At 54.3% G+C, this 20,221-nt stretch overlaps 1 protein-coding gene across 2 annotated transcripts in view; it reads left to right on the top strand.

Annotated features, from left to right (window-relative positions):
* The window catches only part of GNAO1 (G protein subunit alpha o1), a 161,021-nt gene that overhangs the window by 87,602 nt on the left and 53,198 nt on the right, over window positions 1-20,221 (top strand). The window lies entirely within an intron of this gene.

Here is a 20,221-nt window from a genome sequence, read left to right as displayed (position 1 = left end):
CGGCAAGAAAGCAATTGCCAGTGACTAATTTGCGGAGCTGCTTGCAGCTGGCCCGTCCTCCTGGGGCCAGACCTGCCGCCCGCCAGTGCCCTCTTTATACTTTCTTCGTCTCTGCACAGAAGCTCCTTCGTTTTAAGAGGTTTCCGTGATCCCCACTCATTTTTTTCCCCCCCTCCTCTTTTTTCAGCTGTAATAGCCAAGACGCTGTTGACCGCCAGCACTTCAAACAATAACCTTCTGAATGATTTAGCAACGCGGCTCCTTCAGTAACAGGTTCCTCTTGGATGAAAAACATTCATATTTATGTAGGACAGAGGTTTTGGAATGCTATTAAATTTACATGGCGAGCTGGCAGAGCAGCCATCTTCATCCGATAGGGAGAAGAGGGGAAAACAGCCTCTCCACAGCAGCAGGGAAATATTTACGAACACAGAAAAATCCTGCCGGTGCTCACCCCCCCAGCTGGGGGATGAGGACCGTTAGCGTTAAAATGGAAAAGCTTATTAAATTACAAGTCCATCAGGCTGGCCTGGCGTGGTGGGGCGGAGAGTTTGGTGGTGGCACGGGCTTTTTTCAGCGGGTTGTTTGACAAGCCCCTGATGCTGGAGGGGGTTTTGTGGGGTTTTCTCATGGAAATGAAGAAGGAAGAAGAGGGGAGGAAAAAAAAACGCGCCGAGGTGCAGTGAGGGTGGGCAGAGGCACCCCGTCACGCAAACTCCACTTTGCGGGCGGATGGGCAGGTGAAAGGAGCACGAGGAAGGGTGAGGAGAGGGGAATCGGCTCTCCCGCGGAGGAAGGAGAGCTCGGTCCAGAGCGTGGAGGTCGGGCAGAGGAGGGGACCAGCGCCGGAGCCCAGAAGGATGCTCGCTGCAGAACGCGGTGCGTTATCCCTAAGCCGGCAACCCGCAAAGCTTGCGGATGGATTTGGAAGGCAAGACTCACCAGAGCCATGACAATAAACAGAAATTGAGTTCAAACAACATTGCCCGCTGTAGAGCACGACCCCTTCGGCTGAGACTCTACAGAGGAAGGAGACAACCGCATCTCTCGGGGCTTCAGCAGAGCATTAGCTACAGACGCAGCCAGACCATCCTTAGGTTTCTGATCCCAGAGAGTAGAAGAGCTTCATGTGGAGCTAAAGAATGAGGGAAAACACCGTTGGCGTGGGGCTCTGCTGCAGGGCTGTGACAGAGGGGACCACAGGCCCAAAAGTGGCATGTCCCCACTTTACCTCCCGCGCCAGGGCTGGGAGCAGAGCTGCTGGAAAGCTCCTGTGCCACCTCCACATCACGGCAGGGCATGATCGCCAGAGACATGGCACCTCGGGGCTGCAGGGGAGATTGATATTGGGTAGTGTTATGGTTTGAGGAACCTGCAACAATTTCGTGTTGTTTAGACAATTATTCTGTCGCCTAGTGACCCCTCCCCACCTGGGAAGGGGAGTTGGGAAAAAGCAGGGAAACACGAGGGCTGAAATATAAACAGATTTAATAGAATAAGACTAAATAATTAACATGAATAACACTAAAGAACCAGTACTGATCCCGATACCAATATAAACCACACGAGGACTATTCCCAGCCCGTTCCCCAGCAGAAGCCGTGCACTCCCCGCAGGGACAGCCAATGTGGGACCCTGCGAGCGCTGCGGCTGCGGGAGGAAGGGAAGGGCTCAGGGCTGCGGCACCGGGGCGAGGAGTGCTCAGGATGGCAGCCATCAGGGGAGGAGGGGAGAGAGAGAGAGAGAGAACTCCTCAGCAAACTTCCTAATTTATACTGAATGTGCCGTTCATGGTATGAAATAACCCTGTTGGCAGCTTGGGGCAATGCCCGGGTCTCGCTCTTCCTCGTCCCCGCACCTCGAAAACACTGAGACCTTGAAACCCGCACCCCAGAGCTGGCGATAAAGTAAATATTGTCACCAATTCAGGCACCAGAGCCTTTTCCCAGGTCGTTTTCCCAGGCATTAGAAGAGAAATCAATCCTGTGTGGCTCAAACCAGGACAGGTAACCCTGCCAGCGTGTTCAGCAGCCAAAGGTCCATCAGGAGCAGGGATGACTCCTCGGGGATGCGGCACCATCGCAGCCGCTGACGAGGACCAGCCCCGTGTGTGTTTGTGGTGCCTGGGGCTGGGCTGCCTTCCGGCTCGGCCGCGCTCTCCCCGCCACGGCACCGTTCCCTGCCTCCCCGCACCAGCCTGGACCACCAGGTTTCACACCGGGCTGCCCTCTCCTCCAGCGACGCCGGCCAAGCCAGGATGAGTGAGGACAGATCACTCAGGCAGGCTTTCCAGCAAGGCAGGAGGGTGTCGGAGGAGGGATGCAGGGATGCTGAGCACACAGCATCTTCCCCACCGCGGGGCTGGCTGCTTTTCCCTTCAGTGGGAGGGCTGAGCGTTGGCAGGAGAGATGCCACCCCGGGGCAGCTGAGCGACCTTTGCCGGGCCCGAGAGCACTGACAGCGGCGCCGGGGCCGGCCTCCAAAGCGTGCAGATTGCTTTTTTGCCTCCTTAAATACTCTTTGCGGTCTCCGTGAGCTTTAGAAACGCCAAAAGCGCTGGAGCGGCTCCAGATGAAACAGATAACTTGGTGTTATTCATTTGGCAAAGCAGCGTTTCCACCGCCCATCCGAAACTGCTACGCGTGGTTTAACCCTGCCGGCGGCTGCCTGCCGGCCGTTTGCGCGGTAAATAGTCAATTTTTGCACAAAGTTAGAAGCACTACGGAAACGTACGGTCTCTTTATTAAACTCACTGGGCTGTAGGTGGCAAATAACTTCAGCGATTCCCAAATGGCCTCAAAACGTAGCGGCTGCAGAGAGGCAAATTAGTCATTTTATGCTCTAAATATTTAATGCCAGCGCTAAAAATGAAGAGATGGAAGAATGTCCCGGAGAAGCGGATTGGGATGCGCCGCAAAGCAAACCCCGTCCTCGTCTGGTGGAAATCGGTGCAGGGTGGGAGCCGGTGACACGAGCATCGTTACGGGAGAGCGGCCCATGCCATGCTTGGAGTATTTATATGGAAAACCAGCAGGCTTCTCTCCTTTCTGACCAAGCGGAGTTTGGAACGGAGGCAAAAAAACAAAAGATGACTTCAAAGGTGCTGCCCGCTGACGGGCTGAGGGACGTGAAAAGCACAGCGTGAGGCTTTTCTCCTCCGGGTGGGAGATATGGAGGGGAGAGAGATAGGAAGCTGGCATTGTGTAAAGGAACTTAAAATAAATAATAATAAAGGACTGAGGAGTCCAGGCCATGGTGAGGGCGGTGAGCCCCTGGCCCAGGTTGCCCAGAGAAGCTGTGGCTGCCCCATCCCTGGAGGGGTTCAAGGCCAGGCTGGACGGGGCTTGGAGCAACGTGGTGTGGTGGGAGGTGTCCCTGCCCAGGGCAGGGGGTGGCACTGGGTGGGCTTTAAGGTCCCTTCCAACCCGAACCATTCTGTGATTCTGTGGCGTGCCTTGAGAGGGATCAACATGGCAATTTTCTGGTGCAGCGTGACTGAGGCAGCAGGACTGTGGATGGGGATCGGTGGAGTCCGGGATGGGCAGAGCAGGAGCTGCTCGGAGCCAACGGACCCGGCCGTTGGGTTTTGCACGTGTGGGGTTTGAGCTGGGAAGGGAGCCCAGCACCACGGCTCTTTCACTCCTTGGATGAGCTCCTTTTCCTCTGGCAGCTGAAAGTCCACTTGGCAGCACCAGGGCTTCGCTTCTTGTTGAGCCGAACGGGAGGGAGCGGGGCTTTGGCAGGGAGTAAAGAACATACCGGTGCTCCATCAATGGCCTCCTTACCGAACGCTGGGGCTCGCGAGGAGCAGCGAAGAGCCACGGAGAGCTTTCCTCTGGTAGGCAAACGGGGGCTGGAAATGCGTTTCCAGCTTGACCTGTTGCTCTGAAGATCGCGGCTCAAAGGGAAGTCGAAAGCTTGACAATGTTGGTCTGCGGAGGAGATGTGAGGACGTATCGTCTGTCCCCGAGCTGTGGGTCTGGAAGCCAGCCGCTGTGTGTGCGTGTGTGTGTGTCGAGAGCAAGGGAGCCCAGCCATCTGAAGCAGAAGGGTGGCACAGAAAATGAATGGGGCAGGCAGGTTTTTAAGAAGGGGTTGGGGTGCCCCGGGCTCTCGACGGGTGCTCAGCATCTGGTCGTGTTGGGACCGAGGGCAACAGCCGTATCGTCTCCTGCTCACGCCTCTTGGAAAACAAAAACAACACAAGAAATCAGCCAGCAAATGCTCTGAAGAGGTAGCTGATTACCCGGCTGGCTATACTTTAGGTCTGATTTATTCTGTACATTTATTACGTTATAAATCAATACTGTTTATTCATTCAGACATAATGACAAGACTGTCCATGCAGATGCCGTTAATGACCTGAGCAGATAGATCTTTAAAGACGTCTAGGTGAGAATTTTTAACAAGCCAATGATAATATATCCTGCAAAGTCTATTTTCTCTGTTGTTCAGTCCAAGTGACGGGATTTTCAGGAACATTCATTGTTCCCTGGGGATAACGATCTACAGCTGAGCTCGGTGTGAAACAGGTTAGGTCAATACCCAGTGCTTTGGACGATCCCAACCCCTGTATTAAAATTATGGGCTATTTTGAGAGCCGGTTGTACAGAGGGTGGCACAAACCACACGATATATGGGTGGTGAGCCCCTGGCCCAGGCTGCCCAGAGAAGCTGTGGCTGCCCCATCCCTGGAGGGGTTCAAGGCCAGGCTGGACGGGGCTTGGAGCAACGTGGTGTGGTGGGAGGTGTCCCTGCCCAGGGCAGGGGGTGGCACTGGGTGGGCTTTAAGGTCCCTTCCAACTCAAACCATTCCACAATTCTATGTTGAAGTGGGGCTGAGCACTTTTAAAGTGTGTTTTTTGCAAGTGAAAACTTGATGTGGTCTGTGGGAATCGTTTCACATAGAAGTGAAGTTCAGCCGTGTCAGGGTGAAAGCTATGGCTGTGGAAGGTGATCCAGGAGCACTACAAACAAGTTTAGGGCAGAAAATTATCCAGCATGCGATACACATGGCGGGTACTTGTGAGAAGTAAGAACTGGGGCTAAGAGGGTAAAATGGCTTCACTGGTTTTGATGCAAACATCCAAGTCCCACGCTTTCCGGATTCTTAAGTTCACGTCTCATCCCTGCCGGTCCATCCCCATGCTCCAGGAGCTCCCAGTCATCCAGCCTTGCCCCCGCTGAGAGTCCCCTAGGAAGAGGGGGAGCAGGGGGACACGTCAAGCCTGGTGGTCCCCAGATTTTCCTACAGATCATGTCCCGTTCCCCCCACCTCCGTGCTCCACAGCAGCGGCAGCATCTCCTTGCACATCGAGGGAGGGTGACGAGGCGGCGCTGCCTACGGCTGCCTCGTGGGGCTGGGGAAGCTGCAGTGACAGCGGCCGGGGCTGCTGGGCTGCCCCACGGGCTGGGGGGCAGAGGCAGCCCTCCATCTGGGTGCCCAGCGCACTCGACGGCGGGTGGGGAGGGGGGGTGGGGGGAGCAAATTCCAGCCTGGCTCTGCTGGGACAATTTCAGAGGAATTCCCTGGAGTTCAGCTACCTTAAAACCATTTGAAGGAGGCGGGGGGAGCGAGAAGCAAACCTCATCAATCTCAAAACTAGGGCTCTGCCGGGCATACCAAGATGAATAATAGATAGCGGCCGTTCCGCCGTGTGGATGGGTTTGCTCTGCCCACAGCAGAGGGTGTGAAAAAAAAAACAACCCACAAGTGTGAGGGGAGCATTTCCCAGCAGCTCTCCCTCTGCAAACCTCTCGCTCACACGGTATCGATCGAGAGGAGGTTCAAAGGAAAGACATTAGTTAAATGAAATGTTTTAACGTCAGGCAGGAGGACATCGATGGCCGAGTTGTTCATCGTCCCAAAGAGTCTCTGAGGAAAAGGAGAAGGGGAACGCGGGCCCCAGGTTGGCTCCAGCCCAGGGCAGAGACCAGCACACCGATGTCCCCCGGCCCTTCTGGCCACCCCAGGGAAACACCCGGGCTCCCGTCTCCTCTCCGCCCTGTGTCAGGAGCCCGCTCCTGGCATGATGGAGCTCCGTGTCAGTTGTGTTGCCAAGGAGCCAGCTCCGGAGAAGCTGCTAACCCAACGCCTGTCACATTCCCAGGGCATCCATACCGCCTCCTGGGACACAGAGGAAAAGCTCCGGCAGCTCACTTGGCATCTGATCCTGAGCTTTTAGGCGTTCCCGTGGGACGGGAGTGAGAGGAACGGCAAGAGCAGGGCTGGCGCTGGGCAGCCTCTCCCCTCCCAGCGTGTTATCAATCCCGTGAATGATCTCGGGGGGGGCACCCCACTGCGTCAGCCCCTTCGCTGAGGGCGACCTGCGCGTTGAGGAGCAGCGCGGTGGACCCACCGACCGGCCCGCCTGCCCTCTTGGAGGGAGGGTGCTCTCAGACGGGGGCCACGGGTGGCACCGGTGGGACGTGGAGGGCAGAGGGGTCTTCGGTGTCCTGAAGCCTCAAGTCTTCTGCTATCGGGGCTGTGGATAGCAAAACCATCCTTGCAGACGTAGCGAAAAAGCCTGGTTCTGCAGCTTGGCTTGCAGACAGATATTCACATAATGCACAGCTCTGGAAACCTAAAAAAAAAAAAAAAAAGAGGAAAAAAAAAAGAGTGAAAACCTGTTTTTTCTGTCTTAATGGGGAGAGCCGGAGGGATGCTCCCGTGCTCTGGCACCTCCTGCCTCGCTGCCCTGCGGGGTGGAGGGATGGAGGGATGGAGGGATGGACGGAGGCAGCTCGGCGGTGGGAACCGGGGCTGGTTCCAATCAACAGCGCGCTACAGCCCTGGCTGCAAAGCTCCTGGGACCCAGGAAGGCTCTGCCTTCGACAATGGATTATTTTTAACTAGCTCGAATCTTCAAACACTGTAGCTTAAAAAAAAAAAAAAAAGGCGGGGTGGGGGGGGTTGGAAAGAAAAGAATAGCTGATTTGTGCGAGCTCCCCTGCTCCCATTAAGTCGGTGGAAGCGGTGCTATGCATTTCAATGGGGGCAGGACCCTGCTTCTCATGAGATAAATTGCCCCCCTGTCCCTGTGCTGGGTGCAGCGAGCCCTGGCTTGCTCAGCTCCGCTCTTTCCTGTCCCCCCCCTCCCCAGCCCAAGACACCCCTTTCTCCCCTCCCTTCCCCATACGCTCCCCAGCAGTTTTTTTGTTGTTGGTTGTTGTTGTTGTTGTTGTTGTTGTCATTGAGCTATTCATTTTCCATAGGCTGCCTTCATTCCCGTGGCCTTTTGCAGCTAGGAGACAAGATGTTGCCTTGGAAACAAAGCCCCTTAGATGTTTGGAGTCTCTGGGATTGCTCTGTCTGCTCCCGAGTACTTTTGGGTTATTTTTATTGACCGCACAAAGATGCAGCGGGCTCGTAGCCAAGGCAGAAAGTAGCCCTGGGAGGTGGAGGGCAGGCGAGCGTCTTCCTGGCATCGCTCGCTCCACCGGGGATATATTTTTATTTTTTTTTTTAATGTTTTTTTGCAATGCACCGCAGGCTGAACGGGCTGCGAGGGAAATGGCATCTGTGGAGAGAGCTGGGCAGGCAGGGCTGCGCCTGGGGCTGAGCCGCAGCAGCGCTGGGCAGAGGGAGGGCAAGAAGAGCAGGGAAAAGGGGAGAGGGGCTCAGGGCGGCAGGCGTTCCCCTTCCGCGGGGCTTCTCACTTCTCACCGGCCGTGCCACGGGGGGACGGCTGCCGAGATGTACGTGGTGGCTATCGGCCCCGTCTGCTTATTTGAGAGGAAATCAGATTGCCAGACCCTCCCTCAGGTGACCGTGAAAGTCTCTGCTCCCAAGGTTTTATTGGCAATTCGTCGCAGGGCGAGTGAGGGGCAGCATCAGCAGACCCCCAGGCTGAGGTTTGCTCCCCGGAGCCCTCCAGCTCCTCCTGCCCCGAATCCGGCTGACCCCTTCTGCAAGGCGGCTTTGGGAGGTGGCGAGGGGCTGCCCCTTCCGTTCCCCTTATCCTCACTGCGGGACACCACCAAATCCCGCTGCCTCCGGGGAGAACGTTTCGGAGTAGGCTTTTACTCCTGCTTCTGCAAAGACGTAAAAAAAAACCAAAACCAAAAGCTGATTAAAAGAAGCTCCCTAATCCCCTGCTGGTACTTGAAATATTTCCATGCCAGCAAAAGCATTCCATAAAAGCCAAAAAAAAAAAAAAAAAAGGAGTATCTTGTTATTTCCCCAAAAAATGGTCAGTACGGCATTAAGGCTGTGCCTTGTTGCTCGTGCCACCACGGTGCTCTGCTGCCTGCAGCCCCCAGGAGGGCTCCCGGCTGCGGCAGAGCCAGGGAGGCTGGCGCGGGGCGAGGGGAAGGAAGGAGAAGTCTGGAATGGGACGGGCCGGTGAACGCTGCCGGGTCACCGCCACGGAGAGGTTCGAGCACGCTGCTCGGGATATCACAGCTATTTCCATCCTCCACAACGGAGCGACGCCATCCCCGCCGTTTTTTGTGTGGCTCTGCGATGGCAGCAAAATGTTTTAAGGGGGGGGAGGGGGGAATTCCACCCTATACTCCCCATATGTCTCACGTAGGATTACACACAAGGGAGCAATTTTGCTGTTTCGTGGCGTTTTCCACCAGAGCCGAGCCTCACAGATGCCCAGGCTAGCAAGATGCTCACAGATTTTCTTCTCCCTTCTGGTACACCCTCACCGAAGCGAGGACGTCTGCCTCATCCTCGCAAGTGTCATCGACGCCCGGCGCTTTTTCCCCCCCCCATTGTTGCTGATTTTCCTTGTCAATACTACGTGATGCCATGGTTACGGAGATGTAGGACTAATCCAGCTACAGCGGGTTATGGGCTTTTTGGTTTTTTGACATTCTTTGATGCTATATTTGTGCCAGAAGAATAAATAATAAATACACGCGACGGCATCAAAGATTTCTTCCGGGCCCCCAGCCTATTTCTGCCTACCCTTGTTAAGCCATTATAAAGATATTTCTCTGCCAGCCTCTTATTTTACGGACTATCCTATCATCTAATGCTGCACCTGAGGTCCCATTTGTCCACTCTCTCTGGAAAGAGCAGTTAATAAAAGAAAGTTCCCGTTCATCGCCCCCAGAACAGCTTCCCCGGGCAGGGCAATGCTCACACCCAACCCACCACATTCCCCCTCCTGCACCAAAGGGATGGGGAACTGCCTTGACCCTGTTGTAAGGAAAATACAAGGAAAAGTTTGTCTCTGCAGCAACCTGAAACAATATATAAGCAAATCTGTTAGTGTGCAAAGGGCCTCAGCTCCGGTGAGGAGCAACTTGCTGGGGTTGGTCTCCGTAATCCCCGCTGATCAAAGGAGGAGCTTCTCCGAGCCTGTTACAAGCACCCGAGTCTTGATTATTTCACTGGAGATACAGCAGCACGGGAGAGATTTAGCGACAAATTCGTGGTTTTATCTGCTCTGAACTCCGGGGCTGCTTCTGAGCGGCCGCAGACGCCTGGACCGGCCGCTTCCCAGCCTCCGCCCCGCCGGAGGCAGCTTCCACTCCCAGCGGGACCTCGGCCGAACTCTCCTCCGCCTCTGAGAAACCCCGCTCCCCCCTGCAGAGGAGGCTTCGCAGGAAATTAAGAAGGGGGAGGGAAGCTAAATGAAGGTTGTCGTAGTAATAAGTCACGGGCAAAACTTTGCCAGCCAGCCTAGCGTTCATGGAGTGCTAGCCACTCAATGCATCGCGTCTCCTTTCGGCCCATCCCCGTCACGGCGTTAGTAAGACGCCTCTTGAGACGGCAGAAGCCTCCGGGGTCACCCCGCGGCTCGGTGGCTGGTTGTGCGCAGCCGCAGACCAGCAAGCCAGAAGTTCTCAAACCAGTGGAGGCGAAGACGGTGAGTGCCCGGCATTGCTCGGGCGGCTTTACTGAGTGTCTGCGCTGGGAACCGTGGCCAGAGACAACCCCAAAAGACCCGCGGGTTTGCACGCTTCCATTTGCACGCTTCCGTCGTCTCCTTTTATAGAAGTTCCCCAGAAAGTACCGATGTGCCATAGGGAAGGCTGGGGAAAGCAAAGCGCTGCCGCCTTTTCCGAGGGCCCTCTTCCCAGAGTCCTCCTCCATTAAACAAATAAGGGAAACTTGCTTATGTTTGCAGAAGAAACTCGGTTCCTAAAGTGTCCTCGCTGCCTGATGCGATGCCCTGTTAGTTAGACAGCTCTTAAACCCCGGTGCCAGCATGTCCCGTGTCCAATTTTGGGCCAAGAAAGACACTGAGGGGCTGGAGCGTGTCCAGAGAAGGGCAACGGAGCTGGTGAGGGGTCTGGAGCACAAGTCCTGTGAGGAGCGGCTGAGGGAGCTGGGGGTGTTCAGCCTGGAGAAGAGGAGGCTGAGGGGAGACCTTCTCGCTCTCTGCAACTCCCTGAAAGGAGGGTGTAGCCAGGGGGGGTCGGTCTCTTCTCCCAAGGAACAAGCGATGGGACAAGGGGAAACAGCCTCAAGTTGCACCAGGGGAGGTTTAGGATGGAGATTAGGAAAAATGTCATCACGGAAAGGGTTGTCAAGCCTTGGAACAGGCTGCCCAGGGAAGAGGTGGAACTACCGTCCCTGGAGGTGTTTAAAAGCCGGGCAGACGTGGTGCTGAGGGACGTGGGGTAGTGGTGAACTTGGCAGTGTTGGGTTGATGGTTGGACTCCATGATCTGAAAGATCTCTTCCAACCAAAATGATTCTGTGATTCCTCTTGCCCTGAGTACCTGTATCCTGACCATTTAGGTCTTAGACTTCACATACTCTGATTTGTTCCTGTAAAGTCCAAGTCAAACTGAAGGAAAACCCCTTTGTCCATGCGGACAGCTGTGGTCATCCTGGAAGACATTTGGTGAAAGAGTACAGGACTGAAAACCAGAAAATTTGAGGTGGTGAGAATGCAAATTAAAACAGCAAATAAGCAATGAATGAAGGACTCCTGAGAAGAAAGTTCTTGTTGTGCTTATTACTAGACCTGGACAGAAATGTTTGATGAATTTGCTGAAAAACACACTCTAAAAGAAACCAAAACCATTTGTAAAATCCAGTCAAAATCTACAGGTAGCCGTGGCTAAAAGGAAACTGTGTGAAAATTTGGAGAATTTTTCAAAAGGATTTTGCATTCCTGAAAGGGCAAAGTGATCTGTTTTCATTCGTTTGGATTAAAACTAGAGATGGGACGATTCCGACTGGACGTTAGGAAGAAGTTCTTCCCCGTGAGGCTGGTGAGACACTGGAACAGGTTGCCCAGAGAGGTGGTGGAAGCCCCATCCCTGGAGGTGTTCAAGGCCAGGCTGGATGGGGCTCTGAGCAACCTGGTCTGGTGGGAGGTGTCCCTGCCCAGGGCAGAGGGGTTGGAACTAGATGGTCTTTAAGGTCCCTTCAAACCCTGGCAATTCTATGATTCTATGATTTTCCCAACTTTTCGTTCGGAAACAAAATTGTTGTTTGAAAACGGACCTCCATTTAAAATAATAATACTGAGCCCCCAGATAACTCGGAACAACCGAAAATATTTCGGTAGGGCTCGAGGCAAGTGCTTTGGCTGGATGTGAAATGAATTTTTTCAGGGGATTTTGGGCCCACAGAAGAACGCGGGGGAACGTGTTTGATCCGAGCTGATTTTTCACACCGCCTCATTTTTCGGTTCTGCCGCCAAGTGGAAAATCCAGTGTTATTTGGCTGCTGACACCTGCCCTCACACCAGCAGTGCAAGACTTAATTTTGAGACACCTTGCCAGGCAGAAGCCTTGGGTATGGACACCAAACCCACCAACTGCTGGAGCTGTTTCAGCGGAGAGCAGTAAGAAATCCCTACCCAGATATCCCCGTTATAGGCTCCAGAGAAGAGAATAGGCAACAGGGAGCTGAAATTTAGCAAGATTGGGGCGGGGGGATTTTTTTTCCTTTCCACCTTGTCTTCTAAACATAGATCTTCAACACAGATGACCGTGTAAAATAGTACCATAAAATGCAGCAAGGCTCTTTCCGATTGAAGCGCCGCTGCTTTCTTCGGGGACTGTAACCCCCAGCCTTAGTCCTTCATCATGCGAGGCACTGCTAAATCTGCTAGATTAATTGCAGAGTGGAGATTAGCACCCACCGTTCAGCATCAAGCTCTGAGCATTAAACTAATTACCAGGTTCCAGCGCTGCACGGCTTCCCAGCAGGAAGGCGCTGCCCTATAAATCATGATACACGAGCGGCATTTAGCCAGAGAGGTTAAAAAAAAAAAAAATCTGGCTTTGTCCTGGGAATACTCCCACCGTAGGGGCTGGTTTCCATTTCTCTCCCAAAGACAAAGCCCGTTTTACCCCATTGTGGTGGGAAAGCTTGGAAGGAAACCGCGTTCCCTCTGCCCTGCCGCCCGGAGGGGTTTTGATGTGGAAACTCTTCAAGACGTTTGAAGAGTGGAAGATGCGCAGGCTAAAGCCGTCGGGAGTTCCCAAACCCGGAGCGGGATCCCGGAGAATCGCCATCACTCCCACCCAGCTCGTCCTCAGCTATCTGCTTTTCCCTGGCTGTAAAATAGCCATTTATTTTACAAATGCCCGGAGCCGCTGCAGCTTCCCCGCTGCAATCGTTGTGGGATGTCAGGCACGTCCCCGCCATTTACTGCCACACAAACACTCCCATTTTATGGACTTTCACCCAGCAGAGAGGATTTTACAGAGAGGAGGAGGGCGGTCGGCTGCGAGGATTTTGTTCTCTCGCCTTGACGCGTCCCCAGCCCTTCCCTGCGAAGCGTGAAGCCATGCGGCTAATGTCCCCCATCTGTGACTGCCCCTCGTCCCCTCCCTGGTGGGCAGCGCTGCCTGTGCCCGCGCGGCCTGCAAAGCCGCCAGTGAGGGATGGCGTTTGGGCTGGCAGGTCCCGCACCCAGCCCTTCCCCTCGGCGGGACCCCGGCGGAGGCTGCGGCGGCTCTCGGTCCCTCGGGGATGCCATCTTCTTGAATTAGAAGTGACTGGGGCAGATGTAGCGCCCTTTTCTCACCTTCTGTTGTGGCTGGGATAGGCCAGGACTTATTTTGAGACCATTTAACACATGCTTTCTGCCTTCCCCATCCTTGCTTGGAAAAATCAGGTCAGCTCTCCACTGTGTTTGTCTCGCCCAGCTCAGGAGCCCTTCTGAGCTCCTCAAGAACAGGCTTCCTAGAACAAAGCAAATTTGGGAAATGACTTGCCCTTCAGGGGCATCCCTCTTGCAGCTTGAGTTCTGCGTTGTTGGGCGGTGGGGTTATTTCACCCCCATCTCTGGTGAGTGACGCGCTATTTCCTACAGGACGTAGGGCTGTAGGAACTCTTACAGTGGTGGTGGCCAACTGGCAGCCCAAGGTCTTAGTCCAGGCGTTATCCAGTCCCTGGATCGCCGGACAGTCAGTAGTCCAAGCAAACAGGGAATATTATTGTGTGGGTGTTGCAGGAGGGGAAAAGAAGCTTATACCCACATAAGAGCTAGCAAATTTTATTTGCTGGGCTGCAGCGTTGTACAGAATGGGTAGGAATAAAAGTAGTGCCAGACAGAACGCAACTGGCCTGCTTTAGAGCCGTAATAATCTGTAATATCAGTCCTGCTCAACGTCTCCCCAAATAGGAAGCAGCAGACAGAAAACACAGCAGTAACGAGGTTTGAGGATAGAGATCCTAGACCAAGAACCAGGCACACAGAAGTTGTTTGGCCGAGGCAGCCAGAGGTGATGGGACCATCTTGGCTCCAGAAGGGTATGAAAACCAGGGCTTTGCTAATTGCCAGCCGGGCAGCACAGCCTCGGGAGCAGGGATCCGCACATCACCGTGGCTGTTGGGTCATGTTTTCTGCCGCAAACAGCCTGTCTGCCCGCAGACGGACGGCAGCCCGTTGGCGTGGTACCCAAGTCAGCCAGCCTTGCTGTGAGCCCTTTTGCACGAGCAGGGTAGGAGACGGCCAGCGTGACCCTGTGGAAAGCCAACCATCCCTGACTTAATTTGTTAGGCTTGGCTTTGCTGTGGGATGCAAATTGCTAGAGGGCGATAACGCTGAGCTTTGCTCGGGCGTAAATCCCTCTTTCCCAGACCGCGGGAGCTTTCCAGATCCGCCGCTAACAAGCGCAGACAGAGGGGATGGAGTTTGGGTGCCCACCTCGCCGTGTTCTCCAAAGGGATGGGTTTGACTAAGTCACGGGAGGGTTTTTTAACTAGCTCGGTGCCTTCCAGGGTCCCTCAGACTGCATGCCCAGCAAGCCAAATGCCAAGCAGAAGCAGGAGGCCGCAGGTAAATGTTCTGAAGGTGGGTGGAAGGGTGGAGGAGGAAGGGAGAAGGTGGAAGCTGCTTGATGCCAGGCAGATTTCCCCAGATTCAGAGGTCAGCTCCAAACCACGGATGTGTGAGAAAGAGAGGGTGAGCGAGGGGGAGAGTCATACGTGTAGCTAGTTCTTCGGCGTCTACAAAAACTCCTGTGGACTTGGAGCTGGGCCCTGGATGCCTCTGGAAGAGGCGTATTCACCCGCTCTGCTTTGTTTCCAGAATTCATTCAGGCTGCAAATGCTGTGAAAATAACCGGCGTTGGCTGTGAAGCAGCCACACTTCGGCTGTGAAGCTGGGCGCAGATTTCTGAGATGCTGGAGGAGGACGTTTACAGTTTACGAGCCATGCTCTGCCCCCAACTTACGGGACCTTGTTTCTCGCTGAAGTAGCAACGGCACGTACCTGAGGCCAGGATCTGAGTCCCCCGAGAAGGTCCCCCTCCAGGGACATCCTTTGTGGATTCTTTCAGGACACCAGTTTCCCCCCCACCAGGTTCCTGGCTGGCGACGGCCACTGCTCTCCGCAGCTGCACACTAGGCACTGCAGGACTGGCTTGCTGGTGACTAGTACGGATTTGTCTCACGCCCCCAGCAAAATGCCACGCGCGACTTTCCCCCCCCTACCCGCGTGGATTTTTCTGAAATGTTCCGAGGTGCAGCTTTGGGCACACACAACCAGCCACCGAGGGGAACTGCCCCACTGTTAACCTTTGAGATAGGCTGAGTGACAAGTGTGATTAATCAGAGTAAATAACAGCAAAAAAAAACAATGATATTTTCTGGGATTTAGTCCACCGAAAGGAAAGCAGGGTACAATACGACGGGCTGGGTCAGCTCTCCTGTGGGTGTCAGCCAGCGCGGCTCTGGGGCAGATTTGTACCACGCAGTTCACGTAAGGCTTTGCCTTTCCCTTAAACTCCCCCCTTCCAGAAAACTAATCCTTTTTGAAAAAAGAAAAAAAAAAAAAGGAAAAGAGTCCCTTAGTTAATGTCTAGAGCCAGGGTTTATCCTGGGATGTGCAGAGAGACGGGGACCGGATTCCCGCGCTGTGGGTGGCAGGCAGGGCAGGAGCAGCTCTGCTGGTCCCTTCGTGAGCACAAGACTGTGGCCGGTGGTGAGGAGCGAATCGTTAGGGGTGATCTCTATCTGCGTGATGAAAAATAACTAGCTTGCAGAGACCAAGATGAGTGGCAGTAATGTCAGGCTGCGAGGAAGAGCCCCTCTCCCTTCCAGCAAGGTAACAAATTAATCGGACGATGCGGCCGTCGCAAGCAAAGTCACAAGTCTGCTTGCCGAGCGCAGCCTGTGTGCTTGGTGACAGTGACATATGGGAGACATTAATTAAATAGCTGCGGTTATGCCCAGGTTAGTGAGGAAACGCATCCCCCTTACGAACTGGATTTATACGGTGTGTCTGGTGCAAAGGTAGACGCACAGCCCAGGGTTCGGAAGGCGACACGCTGACGTCCCGCCAAGTTTACAGGCTTCTTGTTCAGCATTAAAAGAGTGACCACAATGTGATTATTTGCTTAAGCGGTAGGGTTTAGTGACGGGGGTTTTTGTCAGTTTTTAGGTTGGTGGTTGGACTAGATGATCTGAAAGGTCCCTTCCAACCCCGGGCAATTCGATGATTCTATGATTCGGTGAGCTGCCCATGGATTTCACTGTGGTGTAAAACCCCAGCCTGCCTTGGCCCTGCAGAGCCCTCTCCATTCCCCGGCTGGCGGTGGGGGGGGTTGTTCTTTAACCAAAGGTTATTTGGTCTTTTAGCTGGAGGCATGGTTTAGCATCCCAGGGTTTCTGAGCTCAGCTCTTGCCCCAAGCCCAGCTCCAGTTGTCCCGCTGCAGGGGGACACGTTCGGCGCTCAGGAGTGACACAGAGCTGGACAAATCCCACTCTCGGTACCCGACAACCCAAAGGCAAGCAGCTGGGGGGGTTAGGGTTTGACCCACTATGGAAAACACGAAGCGGTTGGGAAGCGTCGGTGGGACGCGCGGATGGGCTGGGATGCTCCTCCCAGGTAAGAACCGGCCTGAAGGAGACCAGCCCAACCCCTTGCCCCCCTCCAGCCAACTTGTACCAAGGGGACGGGAGACAGAGCAGCTGGGGAAAGGCAGAGGCGAGAAGGGAAGCATCCCTGCACCATTTTGTGGCTCCTTCCAGCAATCCCAGGGGCAGAGCGCCGCCTATTTTTAGCTCCCGAGGCAGCTGAAATACCACCGTGATATTCATTAACGAAAACCCCGTGGGATGGGAACCGCAAGGTGGGGGGGAGCCAGGGCAGGGAGGGGGGGAGCTGGTGGGTCTGGTTTGTTTTGCTTTGTTTAATTGCTGGCTTGGGTGGCGAGGCAGAGCGTGGCAGGAGGCTCGGCTCCGCTCACCTCGGGAGGAGCGGGAGCGCCAGACCCGGGGGAGGCGGGAAGGGAAAAGTCAATCAGGCAGTATTTAAAAACCCACCTGCTGGGCCCAGGGGGGGCTGGAGATTTTAATGTCATTCCCAGCTTGAGACGCAGCCTGGGGAGTGAGAAAAGAAAGGGGTATCTGCTCTTCTTGGAGCCTTAATTGCTCGTTAAATCATCTAACAAATGCCTGAACGCCTGGATGGCCCCATGCTCCTTGACAGAGGGGCTTCATCCTTGGCAGGGGGGAGGGATATTTTTAAAAATACTCATTTCACCTACTTTTTCTGGGCCTGTAAAATTGAGGGTTCAGTGGTCCACTCTGCGAAATAAAAAACTAAGTCCGGAATATTTTTATATACCGTTCAGCGGGAGCAATTAGCTTTCCTACGAGCTGCTCCAGCCTCTGTCGCCTCTGGCCTGCCCTGCACCGCGGGAGGGCAACCTGTCCCGTCCCCAGAAGGGACCTCCGGGGACGGCAGAGGAGCATCTCCCACAATGACCCCCTGCCCCACGAGCTCAGCCCCGCTCCTGGCCCAGGCAGACCCCATAACCACAGCCAGGGATGCCGCATCGTCGTTGTTCATCTGTGTCTTCTGCTCAAACCCTCTTGCCTCGGGTCTTAAATCACGGGGGACGAACACCAGTCTCGGTCGCGGAGAAGGTGAGGCAGGTCTTTGCCGGCGCAGGAAATGTGACGGCCGTGCCGTTCCCTCTGATGCTTTGCAGAAAGCAACCTGCAGCTCAATCCGCAAAGCTCCGAGGAAGTCCAGACCCTGCCCGCAACAGCTGGAGAGCTTCCAATGTGCTTCGCCATCACAGAGAGATGGACAGATCGGTGACTTACACCTATTATCCCCTGCCCCAAGTAGTCAAGATAACACAGAGAAGACCTTCCTCTTACCTGACTGCAAGCACTGATGCTTTTTCTGCAGCACCCATGCCAGACCGCAGCCCCAAGCGGACCAGCCGTTAGCAGGTTTTGTGTTATTTAGAGTCTATGAAAAGAGTAGAATTACAGCTCCAGCAGGGCAGGCAAACCATACTGATGATTTATGAATATTCACTGAGCTCACGAAGCACTCCGGGGCAGAAAACAAGCTTTTGAAATTAACTGAGCTCTTCAAGGTTCTTCGTTTGTCTTGGCTTTGAGGTGTGAGTCACCAATACTATTTCTCAAAAACGAGCAGAGCCTGTACAGAGGGCTGGGAGCATTCCTGGGCACTAAAATGTGAAGTTAAGTATCCTGTAAGAAGGACTTTATGTTCGTAAAGTCTTAAAAGTGTAGAAACTCCTCCCCATTAAGTTTTATGGGATGGTGTCTCCATACGGTACTGAGATTTCTGCAGCCTGTAAAAACTGGATGTTCAGGGGGCCTGAGGCTTTCTCTGAGTCTTGAAATCTCCAGCAGCTTCAGTCTCCCGGGCTCACAGTTTGGTGCCCTGTGATTTTTCAACAATTTCAGCATTCAAAAAAAAATGCCATGGTCCTCTGCCCTGCCCTGGTGAGACCCCCCTGCAGTGCTGCCTCCAGCGCTGGGGCACCAACAGCAGAAGGACACGGAGCTGTTGGAGCGGGGCCAGAGGAGGCCCCGGAGATGCTGGGAGGGCTGGAGCCCCTCTGCTGGGAGGACAGGCTGAGAGAGCTGGGGGGGTTCAGCCTGGAGAAGAGAAGGCTCCGGGGAGACCTTCCAGCCCCTGCCAGGCCCTAAAGGGGCTCCAGGAAAGCTGGGGAGGGACTCTGGATCAGGGAGGGGAGCCATGGGACGAGGGGGAAGGGTTTTACACTGCAAGAGGGGAGATTTAGGTGAGATCTGAGGCAGAAATTGTTTGCTGTGAGGGTGGTGAGCCCCTGGCCCAGGTTGCCCAGAGAAGCTGTGGCTGCCCCATCCCTGGAGGGGTTCAAGGCCAGGCTGGACGGGGCTTGGAGCAACGTGGTGTGGTGGGAGGTGTCCCTGCCCAGGGCAGGGGGTGGCACTGGGTGGGCTTTAAGGTCCCTTCCAACCCAAACCATTCGGTGATTCTGTGCAGGCCATGTCATGCAGCTTGTCATTCCCACCCATACAAGTAGGTTATTGTGGTGCTCTTCAGTGTTGGCGCTCCTCCACTTTTATTTGTACCCACAACCCAAGAAATAATCTGCTTGCTTTGCCAAAAAACCTGTGACACCTTGTCCCCAGTGCTCAGGTGGTCCCCAAGGAGGGCGTCCCATTCAGCAGTTGGGCTGCTCCCATCACCGCTGCTGAATCCCAGCATCAGAGAGGAGCACTGGCAGCACCTGAGGGGCAGGGGAACAGGACAGAGCCTGTTGAAGCCAGGAAGGATGTGGGAGCTCCTCCAGCGGCGATGCACAGGCTCCCCAGCACCTGCACGCCCAGCTGTGGGGACTTTGTGCTCCCGAGACGGGTCGTTGTGATGGACAGGGCTTGTTGGTCCATGGGACGGGGACAGCAGAGCATGGGCACCGCCCGCACTCCCCTTTGCGAGACTTGTGTTTGTGGGCAGCGTTTGCTGATGTAGACCAAACACCCTGGAAGGTGAAGACTTCCACCTGTGTTTGTCCAAGGATGGGTTCGATCTAGCAAAGAGAAGGTAATAAAGCAAGGAGGTTGTCTTCACTAGTTTGCTCTAAGCACACAGAAGGAATAAGAGCTCCTCTTTTCCAATTAATTATAGCAATTAAGAAGTGGTTTGGCTTCAGCTGGTAGAAATATGAGACTTTCCCAAAATTTTCAAAGCAATGAAAGGAAAACTCGGCAGATTAGCCAACACCCCTGGGGTTTCAGGAGTCTGGGGTGGAGGGGGTGGGAGATTCGCTTACTGCAAAGCAAGCGAAGGGGGGGGTCATGAATTTGGGTGTGTGGCTTCGCAGATGAGCGAGGCATTGGCCACTGTGGGCTATTCCGGTAGGGCTGAACTCAGCTATTCCAAGGCTGTCTAGACGTTCCCATCCTAAATCTGAGGCATCTTCCGGACTGGAGTTGTGTCCGAACACAATCCTCCAGGAAAAGCTGCTGTTCCAGCCAATCACATTTTTCTCACCAAAAAGGAAAAAAAAAAAAAAAAAGATTCCATGTGAGAGCGTCCAGCTGGCCCTGCCCTCCCTGCCATCCCCCGAACCCCCACCGGAGATGCCTCTCCCTCCGAATCACAAAGCAGGACACCCAGCCGAGGGGGTCTGCGTTGGCATGAATTAGCCCCTCTGGGTGGGGGCTCCCAGCAAAGAACAAGAAAAGCAATAAATCAGCACCCGAGAAAAAAGAAATATATATGTTTCTGGAGCCTTTCTGACGTCCCTTCTGCTACAAACAGCCCCTACTTCACTTACTTACACTCCCTACTTACTTACAGCCCCTACTTACTTACGCTCTCGGTGAAACCGGGTGTCGTTGCAGGATAGGCATCACTTTCCTAACCGTTTAAAATATACTTGCACATGGATGAATTTCCTTCTGTTCCCCAGAAGCTTGGCACACGGGCAGTGCTGACCGGTTTGTCTGCTGAGCAGAAACATGTGTTGACACGAGGTGAACTGCACAAATAAATAACCCCTTTCCGTCCGGCCTCCTTGCTCCGTCCTACTT

Source organism: Rissa tridactyla, chromosome 4, assembly GCF_028500815.1.
Source record: "Rissa tridactyla isolate bRisTri1 chromosome 4, bRisTri1.patW.cur.20221130, whole genome shotgun sequence".
NCBI lineage: Eukaryota > Metazoa > Chordata > Aves > Charadriiformes > Laridae > Rissa > Rissa tridactyla.
Note: the sequence above shows the minus strand (reverse complement) of the source record. Positions and strands in the feature narration are given on the sequence as shown.